At 35.5% G+C, this 11,025-nt stretch overlaps 1 non-coding gene across 1 annotated transcript; it reads left to right on the top strand.

Annotated features, from left to right (window-relative positions):
- The first annotated feature begins 9,153 nt into the window (after positions 1–9,153).
- Positions 9,154–9,260, top strand: LOC112503223. Its single transcript, XR_003067891.1, has one exon. It is a non-coding gene; the product is annotated as a small nucleolar RNA R71 (small nucleolar RNA).
- The last annotated feature ends 1,765 nt before the right edge of the window (positions 9,261–11,025 follow it).

Here is an 11,025-nt window from a genome sequence, read left to right as displayed (position 1 = left end):
TTTAAGAGTTTAAGAGTTTTAAGAGTTTAAGAGTTTTTAAGAGTTTTAGCCAAATGTTTTATAATATAGTATAGATAATTGGAATATAAAATCTTTATTGTACATCTGTTAAATATATTTGGTATCAATTTTTTTGAATTGATACATGTTGATATTGATTTTCTATCAACTTTAAGTTACATATACGAAAACTTGTCATTTAAAATTTGAGTGATATTTTAAGTTTCTAGGTAACAAATGTGATCTTTTAAGTGTTTTTAAGTACAAAGAATAAAACTTACAAATGTTCAAACAAAATATTTAAGTTGCAATGGTTAATATTTAACTAGTTGTGTACCCGTAAGGTAAACGATTTTGAAGCTTTAGTGGTCTTGTTAGAGAAGATTTGATACGAAAACGTTGACCCCAAGTTAATTAACGTAGAACCTTCGTATGAGATAGATTAGGCAACAAATATCTCAGGTATAGGATTCTTCAACTAACTTAGAGCAATCCTTGACCGTTAGTTAGGAAACTAAGAACCAAATGAATCTAGAACGCCACAAGATCATGCTCACAATCTTGATAAGTTCTTGAACTACGAACGCTCTTGCAAGAAATTACAACTCAAAAATGAGTTAAAGTAAATAATAAAGTGTTTATAATTCAAGGATGATGATGCAAATGATTACAAATGACTCCTATTTATAGAGTTCTAAAGACACTCTAAAAGACTTTCTTTAAAAGTTGGGACTTAAATTTCAATCAAGAATTAAAGGCATATCTCTAATTGATGAATCTAGACATGTTTTACATCCTTATTCAAAGACTTTTGGTCACCTAAACTTTAAGATAGGCCAAAAAACGGATTGGGATTTCTTTTCAAGTTTATTGGGTTCAAATAGAACTTAGGACAAAAGAAATGGTTCAATTTGGGCTCCAAAATAATGGTTAACGATTTTATTCTTTGAAGTGGCCCAAAAACTTGCAATCTTCAACACAAATGTTTCTTTTAAACTCCTTCGTTGATCCAAAAATCCAATAAGCATAATATCATATGTTACATGCAAATCTGTATTGGACTTCAATGCATTTGCTTGAATTTTTGCAACTAAGCTCATCAACATTTCCTTGATCAGTTTCGATCTTGATCTTGTAATTGGGTCATCTTGAATTTCAAGGGATCTTTCGACGCTGGTTGGGTGGTCTTCATCATTCTCTCCCCCTTGGAAATGATTCGTCCGCGAATCACTACCTACATCATAAGGAGAAAGATCAACAACATTAAAAGTAGAGCTTACTTGATACGCACCAGGAAGATCTAGCTTGTAAGCATTATCATTGATCCTTTGGATGACTTGGAATGGTCAGGTCCTCTAGGCTGCAACTTTGATCTTCTCTTTGTCGGAAACCATTCTTTCCTCAAGTGCAACCATACCCAATCTCCGAGTTCAAACACAACTCTCTTCATGCCTCTGTTTGCTTGTTTCATGTATTGATTTCTCTTCTCAATGTTGAGTCTTACCTTCTTATGCAATTGTTTCACTAATTCAACATTCCTTTTCTCCATCTAGATTAGTACGCTCTTCAATAGGAATAGGAACAAGATAAAGGAGACTCAATGGATTGAAGCCATACACAATATCAAACGGAGAATAGCTAGTAGAAAAATGCACACTTCAATTATAAGCGAACTCAACAAATGGCAAGTAACTCTCTCAACTCTTCGAGTTCTTTGAAATAGCAGCTCTAAGTAATTGAGACAAAGTTCTATTAACTACTTCAGTTTGTCCTTCAGTTTGCGGATGATTTGCATTAGAGAATAAAAGCTTAGTACCCAGTTTACTCCAAAGCACACGTGACAGGCTAGGATCGTTCTTGTTCACCCAGTGGGCACTAAGTCCCCATAGTGGCGGTGCAAGTGCACGCCGACACTATGATCGCTTGCAAGTAATAAAGTGATAAAAAGTACCGAGATCGTTCCACAAGGAAGTGACTACTGAGATTCAGAGACTTTTCATGAACTTCTTGCACAAGTTTTGAGTTGTAAATAAAAGTTGGATTTTTGTTTATAAAAAGACTGAAAGAGGACCGAACTAGCCAAAAAGTAAAAGAGTTGTTTAACAATAAAATGGTTAGACTTTTATGAGTTGTTTATAAAAATTCCAATCTCTCGATAAAATTAACAATAAAATGGTTAGACTTTTATGAGTTGTTTATAAAAATTCCAATCTCTCGAAAGTGAACTTTTACAACCGGGTCTCATAAAATTCCATAAGGTTTTTACTTTTACCACTTCGAGACTTGCCGATATAGCCAAAAAGTAAAAGAAATACGATTCTTACCTAAATCCCTTTTGTGATAAGAATACCCATCGCTTAACCCCTAGCTAGATGCATACAAAATTCACGTCTCCACGTAATTATCAAAGACTCTCTCGAGTTCTTTGTGCATCACGTAAGCCGTATTTCAGATCCGCCCATCTCTGGGTCTAAGATCTAATATTAACACTTCAAAGTGAGCGGCTTATCCGCGTCGAGTTTAAATCCCGTCTTAAGTGACCAAGTTACGAAGTGATAAAAGATAAAAACACTCAAATATTATATAAACATCATAAGTTAAACTCACACCCACACCCATATGAGTAATTTAGCTAGACATAAATAAAAGTAATATAAGATTAAATAATACTGAAATATAAATTACATTAATATAAAACTAAATTACAAGTACAAAGAAATAAAATACTAAATTACAACTAAAAATTAAAGAGGTTAATTAAAAGCTTAAAATAAAGAGAGAAATAAGAGATAAGTGAGACACTAAAGGGTATTGTGTCTTGCATAGTTGGTCTCTTCAAAAGAGCTCCCAAAGCCTCCTTTTATAGGGGGAGAAAGGGAGAAATGACAACCAATGATTATCCCAAGGGTAATTAGTACAAAACATCTAAAATAAAAAATAAAATAAAAAAAGGTTACAGCAAAACAGCTCATATACAGCTGGAGAAAATATTTGGATGATTCTTCAAGCTACACGTGTCCCAAGAAGCAAAAACATAGTTTATAGACTTCCCACAATGGTGCCATAATAGGCAGTGTTGTCAGAAAATACATGTTTTTTGGAATAAAACTTATTCCTTTGTGTTTCATCATTTTTTAAAGCTTTTTGAAATAAAAAGGGAAAAACAAGAAAGTTGGGTATTTAATAATAATAAAAAGGGAGGATATAAATAAGAAATAACTCTTAACAATAAGAGTTATCAACACGCCAAAAGTGACTCAAAATTTTGGCATCACTATCACTCATAATAGTACGTGGTACACCATGTAGACACACTATTTCTGTAAAGAACAAGTCAGTAATGTGTGAGGCATCATCAGTTTTATAACAAGGAATAAAGTGTGGCATTTTGAAAAAGCGATCAACAATGACAAAAATAGAATCTCGGCCATTCTTTGTCCTAGGCAATCCTAGCACAAAGTCCATGGATATGTCAACCAAGGTTCACAATGAATTGGTAGTGGGGTATACAATCCATGATGTTTAGATTTTGATTTCGCTTGTGACAGACTAGGATCGTTCGTGTTCACCTAGTGGCCAGTATGTCCCCACAGTGGCAGTGCAAGTGCACGCCGATACTTTGATCACTTGCAAGTAATAAAGTGGTACAAAGTACCGATATCGTTCCCATAGAGAAGGTAGTACTGAGATTTAGAGATTTTTCATGAACTTCTTGCACGAGTTTCGAGATATAAAATAAAGTTGGATTTTTTGTTTATAAAAAGACCGAAATAGGACTGACTAGCAAAATAACGAAATAAACTTCTAATATTAAATGATGGGCATGGGTGCAAGTGTTGCTTAAGATAAAATTAACAATAAAATGATTAGACTTTTACGAGTTGTTTATAAAAGCTCCAATCTCTCGAAAGTGAACTTTTATAACCGGGCCTCATAAAATTCCATAAGGTTTTTACGTTTATCACTTCGAAACTTGCCGATCTAACTAAAAAGTAAAAGGAATGCGATTCTTACCCAAATCTCTTTGTGATAAAAATACATATTGCTTAACCCCTAGCTAGATGCATACAAAATTCGAGTCTCCACATAATTATTCAAAGACCCTCTCGAGTTCATTGTGCATCACTTAAGCCGTATTTCGGATCCGTCCATCTCTGGGTCTAAGATCTAATATTAACACTTCAAAGTGATCAGTTTATCCGCATTTTAAGTACCATCTTAAGTGACCAAGTTACGAAGTGATAAAAGATAAAAACACCCAAATATTATATAAACATCCTAAGTTAAACTCACACCCACACCCATACAAGTAATTTAGCTAGACATAATRAAARTAATTAAAGACATRAAATAATACTGAAATATAAATTGCATTAATGTAAAACTAAATAACAAGTTCAAGGAAATAAAATACTAGAAATTAAAGACATAAATTAAAAACATAATTTAAAGATATAAATTAAAGACATTAATTAAAAGCATAATAATAATTAATAAAAAGAGAAAATGAGACACAAAAGGAGTTTTGTGTCTTGCATGGTGTTGTTGGTGTATTGGTGGTGTGTTCAAAATGACTCTCCAAGCCTCTTTATATAAGGGAGAGGAAGGGGAGCAAATACAACAAATCATTACCTTAAGGGTAATTAGTACAAAGCTAAAAAAAATACAAATAAAAATAAAATAGAAGAAGGAAGACAGCTCATATACAACTGGGAAAAATATCTGGCTGAATCTTCAAGCTGCACGTTTCCCAAGAAGTAACAACAAGGCTTGTAGACATCCCACAGTGGTGCCACAGTGGGCAGTGCTGTCAGAAAAATACAGGTTTTTTTTTAATAATACCACTTCCTTTGTGTTTCATCATCTTTTTAAAACTTTTTGGAAAGACAAGAAAATTGAGTATTTAATAATAGCAAAAAGGGAGGAAATAAATAGGAAATAACACTTAAAAATAAGAGTTATCACACCCCCAAACTTAAGATATTACTTGTCCTTAAATAATCAAAATAAACGGAATATGAACAAAGAGGAACAATAAATCATAACTTACGGAGGGGCGTTGAAATCTCGTCGGGCTTTGAATGTTGTGCAACTTCTCTTCTTTGATCTTCGAGGTGCAAAAATTAATCGGTGGGACTTTTATCGGGTTAGTGTATTTGGCTAAAAAAATTCCCCCAAACTTGTCTTAGAATGACAACAATTGCTTTGAATGATTTCGCCTTTTCGCATCTTTTTGTTGTGTTTTTGAAACTTTCAAGAAACCCAAGAAGTGATATTCACTTTTTGTCTTTGGGTTAAAGCATTTTGCTTTTTCTATTTTTTTGTGTCTTCCAATTTTCCGAAGACATTTGGTACTTCAATTTTTTTTTCTCAACACTTTGGCATACAACCTCCCCCAAACTTAAACCGAACAATGTATGCATTGGAGAAATGGGTTTAAAGTGTTTGGTTTGGTAGCAACGAAAAATGTTTGGGCCAAAAATGAAAGATGGCCCACGTCTTTTTAGTTTTTACAACCCAAAGATTTCATCAAAGAAATCGCACCTGAAAAGGAATAATAAGCCAACGATATACCAAAAAAATATCAACGCCCAATAATAACCAAAAGTAAGTTAGATAAGCAGTTAATCAAAAGACCTATTCAACAATCAACGACCGCCATATATGAACACAAAAAGAAGTGGTCGGACAAAATATTAAACACCCAAAAAAAATTGTTTTTGAGTTTCAAAAGAAATAATGAAATACCAAGGAAGACGATCAATCCAATTTACCTGTGTCATCCCGACTAGCGGATGCCTCACCCGTGGCATCCGATGTGGTGATCTGTCGAATCTTTGGAAGTCTGACTTGGGGAGGGCAAAGGCCTCCGGGAAAGCGCGGTATATCCAAAGCTAGCATAACATTCTTGTGCGATAGAAACTTATTCACGACCCGGTTTCTATCTCCTATGTATATCCAAAACTTTTCTGAACATGCCGTGAGTCCGATAACTCGATCTTCAACTTCAGTGATTCTCTCGGTGATCTTGGACAAAGCATCAACAATAGTCCCCATCTTTTGGTTACATTCCTTCCACTGGCTAGCCATAAGTGATAACTACACCTCCAAACCATAACTTGTGGCCGTAGGTGGTATCGGCGGTATGTCGGTAGTGGTCAGAGAGGCAGTTGCGGCTGGTTTGAAGGCAGGAACAACAACATCTTCGGGCCTTTGTGGGCTGTCAGCAGTAGGTCCAGGTGGTACTCAGGGTCCGGTAGCATCATCAACTAAGTCGGCATTCTCATGGTCCGGCTTGTGCATGCGGTTAATCGTTCCTTAGTCAAGCAAGGAATGGTTAAAGGTGATGATATCATGCTCCAATACGGGTACTCTCGTGGCTGTCAACAGCTTTGTGATCAAACCTGGAAAAATTAAACGAGAATCGAGTGAGAATGGCGTGACCTTCCTCGTAAGTGAGAATGGGGGTTTCGAACAAGTTGCTTGGGACGAGCCATTGAAACAGTCGATCGGTTTCTTGAAAGGAATGAGGGAGATGAAATAATGGTTAATGAGGGAAAAGTGAGGGAAAAGTGGGTTAGTGAGTATTTTGTTTTTCAAATACTTGGAAATGTAATTGTAAAATGTAAATGTAAAAGGTGATTAGAAATGATATGATGACACTCCATTTTCTCTTTTATTTAAAATCAATTGTGACTTCATGGTGACTTCATGGCAATGATGTCACCATTGTTGGTACAAGTACTTGTATGATCATGCAAGTCTCCCAACCAATTTCAAAAATACATATTTTTGAAAAAAAATCACTTAAATTTTTTTATTTTCAAAAGTTCTTCACAAAATCGTTATTTTGATGAGAAAATCATTTTCTTTTCATCACTTTTGAAAAAAATTTGAAAATTTCTTCATCACCCTCCCATTTGACCTTTTATAAAAAATAATGCAAAATACCCACTTATCAATTGGTAATCACTCAAGAGTTGTCTTTGCCCAATGATTTGACCCACAAACCCTCTTTTCACATCCTCCCACGTTTACATAAGGTGACCTCACATGTCCTTTCCTTAAAAACTCCAATTTCCAGCTATTTTCCATTTATCAAGAAAAAAGAGTATTGGTTGATACAAGAAAAAAAAATGCTGCAGATTTTCCTTCAAAAATCGGATGACCAAGACAGTGGGCATAAACTTTCCACTGTCTATTCAAAAGTATCAGATATTCCTTTATTATTTTTTTTTCTTTTTTCTCCAATCTTTCTCTATGGATGGTGGTTGGACAACTCTATCCTTAAAGTCAAGTTGCTCAAATGCCGCTAAATCTTCCAAATCTTCCAACTCAACATTTTCYTCCAATATGTCCTCAAGATTTTCCCCAATGTTATTTTTGTAGGGAACGTCAATCAAACTTATTTCTAGRTCTTCACCTAAAGCAGATATGACTGAACAATCGCCTACCTCTCCATGAAACTTAAGGGAWTTAAACACATTAAATTTCACTTCTTGATCACTAACTCTYATGGTCAATTCCCCCTTTTGCACATCAATTAATGTTCTCCCGGTTGCAAGAAAAGGTCGTCYTAAGATGATTGGGACATTCTTATCAGCTTCATAGTCCAAAACTAGAAAATCGACCGGAAAAATAAATTTATCGACTTGGACCAAAATATCCTCTATTTTACCCTTAGGATATGCAATGGACCTATCCGCCAATTGTAAAGTCACGGTATTCGGAAGGACTTTTCCTATTCCTAGTTTGTTAAAAACCAACAATGGCATAAGATTAATGCTTGCCCCCAAATCACATAGGGCATGACCTACTTCTTTCCCTCTTATAAAACATGAGATGGTAAAACTTCCCGGGTCTTTTAACTTGGGGGGAATTTTACAAGTAAGGAGTGCCTACATTCTTTGGTCAAAGCAACCGTTTCAAATTCATTCAACCTTCTCTTTTTATGTAGAATGTCTTTCAAAAATTTAACATAGCTTGGCATTTACTCGAGAGCTTCTACCAAAGGTATGTTAATGTGGAGTTGCTTAAAGATGTCCAAAAACTTTTTAAGCTTTTCGTCCACATTTTTGCTTTTCATTCTCTGGAAAAGGTAAGTTCTGCAAATCTGGAGCTGGTTGAATGAATCTGTTTGGTTTAGAAGTTCCAACAGAGAGCTGCACATTGCTGGAAGTTGAAGCAGAGATTGTTTTCTGGACATAAATAGATTTTTGAGTTTCTTCCATGGAAGGACTCAAAATTGAAAATTTTGACATATCAAAAGCATGTGAAACCTCGTTTTGATGTGTCGGTTCTTCGACGGTTTCACTTATATCATCATTGACTTTTGAACTCTCCTCACTTAACACGGTCACAGCCTTGATGTGTTCTTTACCCATCGGGGTTTCCGTGTCACTAGGCAAAGTTCCTAAAGGTCTACCTTTGAGATCGGCGGCAAATTGGCCGAGTTGAGTTTCGAAACTCCTTAACGTTGCATTGGTTTGGTTTATAAAACCTTTAAGTAATGATTCGAGTGAACCATTACCGTCCGATGCATTTTGCCTAGGCATGTGTGAGTGTGAGGATTGTCCATTTTGGTAATTGTGCAAAACACCTTGCCCATATCCGAGGGGATTTTGTGGCGGATTTTGGGCTTGAGTTACCCCGGAGGGTTGAAGTCCAGGATTTCCGGTCTAAGAAAAATTGGGGTGATTCCTCCAATTTGAATTGTATGTGGGAGAAAATGGGCTATTTCTAGCATGACTCCCAACATAATTCATCGAGACGTGATTTCCGGGGCAATATTCATAAGAATGGCCCTCACTGCAAAAGACACAAGATTCAGTCATAGGTGGGTTAGACATAATGGATTGAACTTGATTATTCTCTCTATTCAAATGTAAATTGTTTTTAACCAAATTAGTTAAAGCTACAATTTGAGCATTTAAAGCAGAGATGACATCAATTTCATGGATGCCTGAAGCAGACTTAGAAACAACAGCACGAGGATTTGACCATTCGGTATTATTATTTGAAATTCGTTCCAAAATGTCATGTCCCTCATTGTAAGTCTTAGCTGTGAACGCTCCACCAGCCGTTGCGTCAAGAATAATTTTAGCAGAACTGGAGAGGCCATTATAAAATGTCTCCAATTGAATGCAATGAGGGATTCTGTGGTGAGGACATTTCCGTAGAAGGTCCTTAAATCTCTCCCATGCATCCGAAACCGCTTCATCTTCTTCTTGTCGAAACGTCATAATTTCATTTCTAATTTTTACATTCCTCGTCGGAGGAAAGTATTTTTTAGAAATTTTTTCGCCAAATCATTCCAAGTTAGGATCGAGTTTGGTGGTTGAGAATTTAGCCATGCTCTAGCTCTATCCTTCAATGTGTAAAGGAAAAACGTTAAGCGTAAGGCTTCTTGTGTGACTCAAGGAATTTTAAAATGATCCGTCATTTCGATAAAAGATTTTAAATGAGAGTGCGGATCTTCCGAAGATAATCCCCCAAACTGACTCATTGCGAAAATCATTTGGAACATTACCGGTTTTGGTTCAAAAGTTGTGGCTGTCATTTCGGGCCTACCTATTCCCGCGGCCAACTTACCAAATTCGGGAGTTGCGTAGTCCCGTATGCCTCTATTTTTATCATCGACAATGTTAATCGTGGCCTCCCGTGGAGGTGGATTATCCCCCATGGTACGGTTACGATTATTTCTACCTCTTCTACGTCTTCTAATGGTTCTTTCTAATTCAAGATCGAGAGGTAAAAGTTCACCGTATTGTAGCCTTGGCATACAACACGGAAAGTACAAATGAAACAAAAGAACAAGGCTTAAATGAAAAATCAATATCTCAAGATAAAAATCGCGTTACCTTCCCCGATAGCGGCGCCAAAAACTTGACAGACTAGGATCGTTCGTGTTCACCAAGTGGACAGTATGTCCCCACAGTGGCAGTGCAAGTGCACGCCGATACTATGATCGCTTGCAAGTAATAAAGTGGTACAAAGTACCGAGATCGTTCCCATAGAGAAAGTACTACTGAGATTCAGAGATTTTTCATGAACTTCTTGCACGAGTTTCGAGATGTAAAATAAAGTTGGATTTTTTGTTTATAAAAAGACCAAAATAGGACCGACTAGCAAAATAACGAAATAAACTTCTAATTTTAAATGATGGGCATGGGTGCAAGTGTTGCTTAAGATAAAATTAACAATAAAATGGTTAGACTTTTACGAGTTATTTATAAAAGTTCCAATCTCTCGTAAGTAAACTTTTATAACCGGGCCTCATAAAATTCCATAAGGTTTTTACGTTTACCACTTCGAAACTTGCCGATCTAACTAAAAAGTAAAAGGAATGCGATTCTTACCCAAATATCTTTGTGATAAAAATACATATTGCTTAACCCCTAGCTAGATGCATACAAAATTCGCGTCTCCACGTAATTATTCAAAGACCCTCTCGAGTTCATTGTGCATCACTTAAGCCGTGTTTCGGATCTGTCCATCTCTGGGTCTAAGATCAAATATTAACGCTTCAAAGTGATCAACTTATCCGCATTTTAAGTACTGTCTTAAGTGACCAAGTTACAAAGTGATAAAAGATAAAAACACCCAAATATTATATAAACATCCTAAGTTAAACTCACACCCACACACATACAAGTAATTTAGCTAGACATAATAAAAATAATTAAAGACATAAAATAATACTGAATATAAATTGCATTAATGTAAAACTAAATTACAAGTATAAGAAAATAAAATACTAGAAATTAAAGACATAAATTAAAGACATAATTTAAAGACATAAATTAAAAACATTAATTAAAAGTATATTAATAATTAAGAAAAAGAGAGAATGAGACACAATAGGAGTTTTGTGTCTTGCATGGTGTTGTTGGTGTATTGATGGTGTGTTCAAAATGACTCCCCAAGCCTCTTTATATAAGGGAGAGGAAGGGGAGCAAGTACAACCTGTTATTACCTTAAGGGTAATTAGTACAAAGCTAAAAAAATACAAAAAAATAAAATAAA

Source organism: Cynara cardunculus (genome assembly GCF_001531365.2).
Source record: "Cynara cardunculus var. scolymus isolate 2C chromosome LG 1, CcrdV1, whole genome shotgun sequence".
Lineage (NCBI taxonomy): Eukaryota > Viridiplantae > Streptophyta > Magnoliopsida > Asterales > Asteraceae > Cynara > Cynara cardunculus.
The sequence above is the reverse complement of the archived record's forward strand: the minus strand, read 5'-3'. Positions and strand labels throughout refer to the sequence as shown.